Source organism: Triticum urartu, chromosome 6A, assembly GCF_056163025.1.
Source record: "Triticum urartu cultivar PI428250 chromosome 6A, HENAU_Tu73, whole genome shotgun sequence".
NCBI lineage: Eukaryota > Viridiplantae > Streptophyta > Magnoliopsida > Poales > Poaceae > Triticum > Triticum urartu.
The window spans coordinates 507,057,344-507,067,191 of NC_141878.1; the positions used below are offsets into that span (position 1 = coordinate 507,057,344).

The 9,848-nt window shown below is 47.2% G+C and overlaps 1 long non-coding RNA gene across 1 annotated transcript; it reads right to left on the bottom strand.

Annotated features, from left to right (window-relative positions):
- Positions 1-3,858: 3,858 nt before the first annotated feature.
- Positions 3,859-7,106, bottom strand: LOC147965942 (uncharacterized). The gene is made up of 2 exons (XR_015607580.1): positions 6,877-7,106; positions 3,859-5,568 (listed from the first exon to the last, which is right to left on the bottom strand). It is a non-coding gene; the product is annotated as an uncharacterized LOC147965942 (long non-coding RNA).
- Between the last annotated feature and the right edge of the window lie 2,742 nt (positions 7,107-9,848).

Below are 9,848 nucleotides of genomic sequence, written 5' to 3' on the forward strand. Positions count from 1 at the left end.
CATAAAGGGTTGTTTGAATGGAGTTTTTCAAAGGAAGACCTGTGTAAAACTGCTTACATGTTGGGTATCAAGATCTATAGAGATAGATCAAGACGCCTGATAAGACTTTCACAAAGCACATACCTTGACATGATCTTGAAGGAGTTCAAGATGGATCAGTCAAAGAATGAGTTTTTGCCTGAGTTGTGAGGTGTGAAGTTAAGACTTGAAGCTCGACCATGGCAGAAGAAAGAGAAAGGATGAAAGTCGTCCCCTATGCCTTAGCCATAGGCTCTATACGATATGCCGTGCTGTGTACCGCGATGTGCCTTGCCACGTGTCTGGCAAGGGGGTACAAGAGTGATCCAGGAGTGGATCATTGGACAACGGTCAAAATTGTCCTTAGGAATAAGGAAATGTTTCTCGGTTATGGAGGTGATAAAGAGTTCGGCGTAAAGGGTTACGTCGATGCAAGCTTTAACACATATCCGGATGACTCTGAGTAGCAAACCGGATACGTATAGTGGAGCAACCATTTGGAATAGCTCCAAGTGGAACATAGTAGCAACATCTACAATATGAAATCGAGATTTGCGAAGAACACTCGGATCTGAATGTTGCAGACCCGTTGACTGACACTTCTCTCATAAGCATAACATGATCAAACCCTAGAACTCATTGAGTGTTAATCACATGGTGATGAAAACTAGATTATTGACTCTACTAAACTATTGGGTGTTAATCACATGGCGATGTGAACTAGATTATTGACTCTAGTAAACTCTTCGGGTGTTAGTCACATGGAGATGTGAACTATGAGTGTTAATCACATAATGATGTGAACTAGAATATTGACTCTAGTGCAAGTGGGAGACTGTTGGAAATATGCCCTAGAGGCAATAATAAAATGGTTATTATTATATTTCTTTGTTCATGATAATTGTCTATTTTTCATGCTATAATTGTATTAACCGGAAACCGTAATATATGTGTGAATACATAGACCACAACATGTCCCTAGTAAGCCTCTAGTTAACTAGCTCGTTGATCAATAGATGGTTATGGTTTCCTGACCATGGACATTGGATGTCATTGATAATGGGATCACATCATTAGGAGAATGATGTGATGGACAAAACCCAATCTTAAGCGTAGCACAAGATCGTGAAGTTCGTTTGCTAAAGCTTTTCTAATGTCAAGTATCATTTCCTTAGACCATGAGATTGTGCAAATCCCGGATACCGTAGCAATGCTTTGGATGTACCAAACGTCACAACGTAACTGGGTGGCTATAAAAGTGCATTACAGGTATCTCGGAAAGTGTCTGTTGGGTTGGCACGAATCGAGACTGGGATTTGTCACTCCGTATGATGGAGAGGTATCTCTGGGCCCACTCGGTAATGCATCATCATAATGAGCTCAATGTGACTAAGGAGTTAGCCACGGGATCATGGTTACGGAACGAGTAAAGAGACTTGCCTGTAACGAGATTTAACGAGGTATAGGGATACCGACGATCGAATCTCGGTCAAGTAACATACCAATAGACAAAGGGAATTGTATACGGGATTGATTGAATCCCCGACATCGTGGTTCATCCAATGAGATCATCGTGGATCATGTGGGAGCCAATATGGGTATCCAGATCCCGCTATTGGTTATTGGCCGGAGAGATGTCTCGGTCATGTCTGCATGGTTCCCGAACCCGTAGGGTCTACACACTTAAGGTTCGGTGACGCTAGAGTTGTTATGGGAAATAGTATGTGGTTACCGAAGGTTGTTCGGAGTCCCGGATGAGATCCCGGGAGTGACGAGGAGATCCGGAATGGTCCGGAGGTGAAGATCGATATATTGGACGAAGGATATTGGAGTCCGCAATTGTTCCAGGGGTACCGAGTGACGACCAGCGTGTCCGAAAGGGGTTTCGGAGGCCTCGGCAAGCATTGGGGGGCCTTATGTGCCAAGGGGAGGGGGCACATCAGCCCACTAAGGGGCTGAGCGCCCCTCCCACCCCATCTCACATAACTTGGAGAGGTGTGGGCGCCTCCCCTAGGGCAGCCACCCCTCCCAGCTTGGGGGGGGGGGCAAGTTTCCTAGGGGTGGGGGCGCCCAAACCCATCTAGGGTTTCCCCTGTGGCAGCCGCCCCTCCCCTAGGGAACCCTAGGGCGCCTCCTCCACCCCCCTTCCCCCTATATATAGTGAGGGAGAGAGAGGTCAGCCGAACACCCTTCCCCTGGCGCAGCCCTTCCCCCTCTCCTACACCCCCTCCTCCTCTGTAGTGCTTGGCGAAGCCCTACCGGAGAACCACGAGCTCCATCACCACCACGTCGTCGTGTTGTCGGAGTTCTCCCTCAACTTCTCCCCTCCCCTTGTTAAATCAAGAAGGAGGAGACGTCCCCGGGCTGTACGTGTGTTGAACGCGAAGGCGCCGTTGTTCGGCGCTTAGATCGGAATCGATAGTGATCTGAATCGCTGCGTGTACGACTCCACCAACCGCGTTCTTGTAACGCTTCCGCTTAGCCATCTTCAAGGGTATGAAAATTTTGAAGATGCACTCCCTCTCTCTCGTTGCTAGTATCTCCTAGATTGATCTTGGTGACACGTACGAAAATTTTGAATTATTGCTACGTTCCCCAACAAGTGGCATCTTCACTAGGAAGGCCAGAAAACGGATATTTCATGACAAGATTCAGCAAGGCAGTATTAATCTGAGAAGATTCAACATCAGTAAGAGGAGCAATCAGAGTGCTAATAAAATCATTATTGTTGGTATTGGCAAAGTCACATAATTTAGTATTATCTTGAGCCATCGTGACAAGCAAGCAATCCAACACACAAGCAAACAAGAAACAGACAAAAGAGGCAAATTGAAAAAGAGAAGGGGAATGGAAAAGGAGGGCGAATAAAACGGCAAGGGTGAAGTGGGGGAGAGGAAAACGAGAGGCAAATGGCAAATAATGTAATGCGTAGGATAAGAGTTGTGATGGGTACTTGGTATGTCTTGACTTGGCATAGATCTCCCCGGCAACGGTGCCAGAAATCCTTCTTGCTACCTCTTGAGCACTGCGTTGGTTTTCCCTTGAAGAGGAAAGGGTGATGCAATAAAGCAGCGTAAGTATTTCCCTCAGTTTTTGAGAACCAAGGTATCAATCCAGTAGGAGACCACGTGCGAGTCACCTAGTACCTACACAAACAAATAAGAACCTCACAACCAACGCGATAAAGGGGTTGTCAATCCCTTCACGGCCACTTGCAAGAGTGAGATCTGATAGAGATAATAATAATAAGATAAATATTTTTGGTATTTTTATGATATAGATTGAAAGTAAAGATTGCAAAATAAAATAGATTGGAAACTTGTATGATGGAAAATAGACCCGGTGGCCATAGGTTTCACTAGTGGCTTCTCTCAAGATAGCATAAGTATTACGGTGGGTAAACAAATTACTGTTGAGCAATTGATAGAAAAGTGAATAATTATGAGAATATCTAGGAATGATCACGTATATAGGCATCACGTCCGCGACAAGTAGACCGAAATGATTCCGCATCTACTACTATTACTCCACACATCGACCGCTATCCAGCATGCATCTAGAGTATTAAGTTCATAAGAACAGAGTAACGCCTTAAGCAAGATGACATGATGTAGAGGGATAAACTCATGCAATATGATATAAAACCCATCTTTTTTCCTCGATGGCAACAATACAATACGTGTCGTTTCCCCTATTGTCACTGGGATCGAGCACCGCAAGATTGAACCCAAAGCTAAGCACTTCTCCCATTACAAGAAAGAACAATCTAATAGGCCAAACCAAACTGATAATTCAAAGAGACTTGCAAAGATAAACCAATCATACATAAAAGAATTCAGAGAAGAACCAAATATTGTTCATAGATAATCTGGATCATAAACCCACAATTCATCGGATCTCGACAAACACACCGCAAAAGAAGATTACATCAAATAGATCTCCAAGAGAATCGAGGAGAACTTTGTATTGAGATCCAAAGAGAGAGAAGAAGGCATCTAGCTACTAGCTATGGACCCGAAGGTCTGAAGTAAACTACTCACACATCACCGGAGAGGCCATGGAGTTGATGTAGAGGCCCTCCATGATCAATGCCCCCTCTAACGGAGCTCCGGGAAAGGCCCCAAGATGGGATCTCTCGGGTACAGAAGGTTGCGGTGGTGGAATTAGGTTTTCATGGTGCTCCTAGATGTTTGCGGGGTACGTGGACTTATATAGGAGGAAGAAGTAGGTCGGTGGAGCAACGAGGGGCCCACAAGGGTGGAGGACACGCCCAGGGGGGTAGGCACGCCCCCTGCCTCGTGGCCTCCTCGATTGTTTCTTGATGCCCACTCCAAGTCTCCTGGATCATGTTTGTTGAGAAAATCATGTTCCCAAAGGTTTCATTCCGTTTGGACTTCGTTTGATATTCCTTTTTTGCGAAATACTGAAATAGGCAAAAAACAGCAATTTGGGTTGGGCCTTCGGTTAATAGGTTAGTCCCAAAAATGATATAAAAGTGTAAAATAAAGCCCATTAACATCCAAAACAGGTAATATAATAGCATGGAGCAATAAAAAATTATAGATACGTTGGGGACGTATCAGGGTGCACCACATTTCCCAACACGCTCGATCCCCTTTGGCCGGACACACTTTCCTAGGTCATGCCCGGCCTCGGAAGATCAACACGTCGCAGCCCTACCTAGGCACAACAGAGAGGTCAGCACGCCGGTCTAAATCGTATGGCGCAAGGGTCTCGGCCCATCGCCCATTGCACACCTGCACGTTGCGTGGGCGGCCAGAAGCAGACCTAGCCCCCTTAATACAAGAGTAGGCTTACAGTCCAATCCGGCGCGCGCCGCTCAGTCGCTGACGTGGCTTTAGCTGATACCACGGCGACGAGTGCCCATAATTGTTCCCGCGTAGTTGGTTAGTGCGTATAGGCCAGTGGCCAGACTCAGATCAAATACCAAGATCTCGTTAAGCGTGTTAGTTGAAGTATCCGTGAACACCGACCAGGGCCAGGCCCACCTCTCTCCTAGGTGGTCCCAACCTGCCCTGTCGCTCCGCCACAAAGTAACATTCGGGGGCCGTCGGGAACTCAGGCCCACCACTACATGGATGGAGCCACCTGCCCCTTCAGCCCCCACATGGGAATCACTTGCGGGTACTCTACGAGTCGACCCGACTTTAGTCACCATCATGTATCATATAATATGTATGTAAGTATATACCCGTGATCACCTCCCAAGTGATCACGGCCCGATAGTATAGCATGGCAGACAGACAAGAAGATAGGGCCACTGATGATAAACTAGCATCCTATACTAAGCATTTAGGATTGCAGGTAAGGTATCAACAACTATAGCAACAATGACAGGCTATGCAACAGAATAGGATTAACGGAAAGCAGTAACATGCTACACTACTCTAATGCAAGCAATAGAGAGAAGAATAGGCGATATCTGGTGATCAGGGGGGGCTTGCCTGGTTGCTCTGGCAAGGAGGGGTCATCTTCAATGTAGTCGAACACACGGACATCGGCAGCAGTCTCAAAGTCTACCGGAAAGAACTAACAGAGGGGGACCACAATAAATAACAGAGCAATCAAATGTAACACAAAGCAAGATGCGGCAATACGTTGTGTTAGGGGTGACCTAACGTAGGGATAGGTGATACCGGCGAAGGGGAGAAACATCCGGGAAAGTATTCCCTGTGTTTCGCGTTTTTGGACAAATGAACCGGAGGGGAAAAGTTGCATGTTCGCTATGATAGGGATGTGTGGCGGACGAACGGGCTGCATATCCGGATTCGTCTTGTCGTTCTGAGCAACTTTCATGTACAAAGTATTTTCATCCAAATTACGGTTTATTTTATATAATTTTTTAAAATTTTAATGATTTTCTAGGATTACTTTAATTAAAAAATAAACTGAAAATACTATTTATACACATAAGTAGCCAGCCCCTGTGTATGACAGGTGGGGGCAGGGTCAAGGTCAACAGTCCAGTCAGCAGTTGACTGGGTGAACGTTGCCTGGTCAAACTCGCTGGTGGGCCCTAGCTGTCAAAGAGACAGTGTAAATTAATAGTTTAATTAATTTTAACAGATTAGGTGAGGGGCCACATGTCATTGACTTAGGTATTTTTAAACAGGCTTTTAAATGAATGTCCACATGTCATTGCCTAAGACTTACTTAACAGGTTTAATTAGTTTAGTCAATTGATTAGGTTAATTAAACATAATTAATTAAGTTAATTAATTCTTTAATTACTTAATATTTTTATATTATTTTTTTCATTTTTTTCTAAGAGGCGTGGGCCTTGTTGTCCAGTGGCACAAAGGCCATAGCGGGGCGGGGCGTTAGCGGGTGAAGCCCAAACAGGCGTTGGCCATGGGGGCGCACCCGGTTGGGCGCTTCGAGCGCCGGTGGTCACGGTGGGGCGAGGCAAACAGGGCGGCAGCGGGGCGCCGGCGAGGTAGGCGGCAGCGGTGGGAGCGGGGCTCCGGCGGGCGCGGTAGCTAGCAGGGGCAGCGGCAGTTCAGCAGCAGGGAGCGGGGCGGGGCGATGCGGCGGTAGGCACGGCGAGGTCGCGGGAAGCAGCGGCAGCAGCAGGGCGCGCGTGGGGGAGGTGGAGGCGGCGGGGCGCGGTTCGCGACTAGGGTGCAGAGGCGGGGAGCACCGCGGGCGCGGTCGGCAGAGGAGGCATCAGCCACGGCAGAGAAGGCCAGGGGCGTGGACACGGCCAAGGCGCTGGCGCGCGCACGCCGAGCACGACCGGAGTACGGGGCGAGGGAGCACAGGCGTGGGGCGGCGATGAGCGCGAGGATGGACGTGCGGGACGACGAGGAGAGGGAAGCAGGGGGATGGGGTTCTCACCCCCGTTGTAGGGGAGTTCGGCAGTGAGGCGCGATGGCGCCGGCGGGAAGGAGGTCGGGGAAGGCGTCCGTCGGGGAGGTGGAGAACGAGGCGACGACGCGGTGGTACGGCGAGGTGGCGACGGTCGGCGGGGCGTGGGCGACGGCGAGCGGGGACGCGACGACGGGGGGTGCCCGATCCTGATCTGGACCGCGAGGGGCGAGGGAGAGAGAGATCGAGGGGGAGTGGGGGGTTATGTGGGTGGTGGGCTAGGGTTTGCGGTTGTCAGGGGGTTACTAGTGGGGGGTTGGGCCATCTAGGTGAGGGAGGTACGGGGTGGGTTGGCTGGTTGCGGCCAGCTGGGCCAACAGGCCCAGTGGGGGAGGGGGGCCTTTTCTATTTTTCTTTTTGCACTTTCTTTTATTTTAATTTTTGTTACGGTTTTCTATTAAATTGTAAATCTAAACAAGTCTTGTTAGATATGAGACTTATCTCATAAATCAAGCACATTATTTCTAGGTGACACAAAAAGAGGCCAAAAGGAGTTATCTAACCATTTTTAGAAATTATAAAGGCCAATTTTAAAAGCTGTCGGTGTTGGGGAACGTAGTAATTTCAAAAAAAAATCCTACACACACGTAAGATCATGGTGATGCATAGCAACAAGAGGGAAGAGTATCGTCTACGTACCCTTGTAGACCGCAAGTGGAAGCGTTATGAGAACACGGTTGATGTAGTCAAACATCTTCACGATCCGATCGATCCAAGTACCAAACGCATGGCACCTCCGAGTTCAGCACACGTTCAGCTCGATGACGTTCCACGAACTCCGATCCAGCAGAACTTCACGGGAGAGTTCCGTCAGCACGGCAGCGTGATGACGGTGATGATGTTGCTACCAATGCAGGGCTTCACCTAAGCACCGCTACGATATGATCGAGGTGGATTATGGTGGAGGGGGGCACCGCACACGGCTAAGGGATCAATGATCAACTTGTTGTGTTCTAGGGTGCCCCCTGCCCCCGTATATAAACGAGCAAGGGGGAGGCCGGCCGGCCCTCCTAGGGTGCGCCAGGAGGAGGAGTCCTCCTCCTAGTAGGAGTAGGACTCCCCTTTCCTACTCCTACTAGGAGGGGGAAAGGAAGGGGAAAGGGGAGAAGGAAGGAGAGGGAGGAAAGGAGGAAAGGGGGCCCGCCCCCCTAGTCCAATTCAGTTTGGGCTAGGGGGCGCGCGCCCTGCCTCCTCTCTTCCACCACTTGGCCCATGAGGCCCAATACTTCTTCCTCGTATTCCCGTAACTCCCCGGTACTCCGAAAGAATACCCGAATCACTCGGAACCTTTCCGATGTCCGAATATAGTCGTCCAATATATCGATCTTTACATCTCGATCATTTGGAGACTCCTCGTCATGTCCCCGATCTCATCCGGGACTCCTAACTACCTTCGGTACATCAAATCACATAAACTCATAATACCGATCGTCACCGAACGTTAAGCGTGCGGACCCTACGAGTTCGAGAACTATGTAGACATAACCGAGACATGTCTCCGGTCAATAACCAATAGCGGGACCTGGATGTTCATATTGGCTCCTACATATTCTACGAACATCTTTATCGGTCAAACAGCATAACAACATACGTTGTTCCCTTTGTCATCGGTATGTTACTTGCCCGAGATTCGATCGTCGGTATCTCAATACCTAGTTCAATCTCATTACCGGCAAGTCTCTTTACTCATTTTGTAATGCACTATTCTGCAACTAACTCATTAGTTGCATTGCTTGCAAGGCTTATAGTGATGTGCATTACCGAGAGGGCCCAGAGATACCTCTCCGACAATCGGAGTGACAAATCCTAATCTTGATCTATGCCAACTCAACAAGTACCATCGGAGACACCTGTAGAGCACCTTTATAATCACCCAGTTACGTTGTGACGTTTGGTAGCACACAAAGTGTTCCTCCGGTAATCGGGAGTTGCATAATCTCATAGTCATAGGAACATGTATAAGTCATGAAGAAAGCAAGAGCAGTAAACTAAAACGATCAAGTGCTAAGCTAACAGAATGGGTTAAGTCAATCACATCATTCTCCTAATGATGTGATCCCGTTTATCAAATGACAACTCATGTCTATGGTTAGGAAACATAACCAACTTTGATTAATGAGCTAGTCAAGTAGATGCATACTAGTGACACTCTGTTTGTCTATGTATTCACACATGTATTATGTTTCCGGTTAATACAATTCTAGCATGAATAATGAACATTTATCATGAAATAAGGAAATAAATAATAACTTTATTATTGCCTCTAGGGCATATTTCCTTCAGTCTCCCGCTTGCACTAGAGTCAATAATCTAGTTCACATCATCATGTGATTTAACACCAATAGTTCACATCACCATGTGATTAACACCCATAGTTCACATCGCCATGTGACCAAAACTTAAAGGGTTTACTAGAGTCAGTAATCTTAGTTCACATCGCCATGTGATTAACACCCAAAAATTACTAAGGTGTGATCATGTTTTGCTTGTGAGAGAAGTTTAGTCAACGAGTCTGCCATATTCAGATCCGTATGTATTTTGCAAATTTCTATGTCAACAATGCTCTGCAAGCAGCTACTCTAGCTAATTGCTCCCACTTTCAATATGTATCCAGATTGAGACTTAGAGTCATCTGGATAAGTGTCAAAACTTGCATTGACGCAACCCTTTACGACGAACCATTTGTCACCTCCATAATCGAGAAACATATCCTTATTCCACTAAGGATAATTTCGACCGTTGTCCAGTGATCTATTCCTAGATCACTATTGTACTTGAAGGAAATATGCCCTAGAGGCAATGATAAAGTTATTATTTATTTCCTTATATCATGATAAATGTTTATTATTCATGCTAGAATTGTATTAACCGGAAACTTAGTACATGTGTGAATACATAGACAAACAGAGTGTCACTAGTATGCCTCTACTTGACTAGCTCAT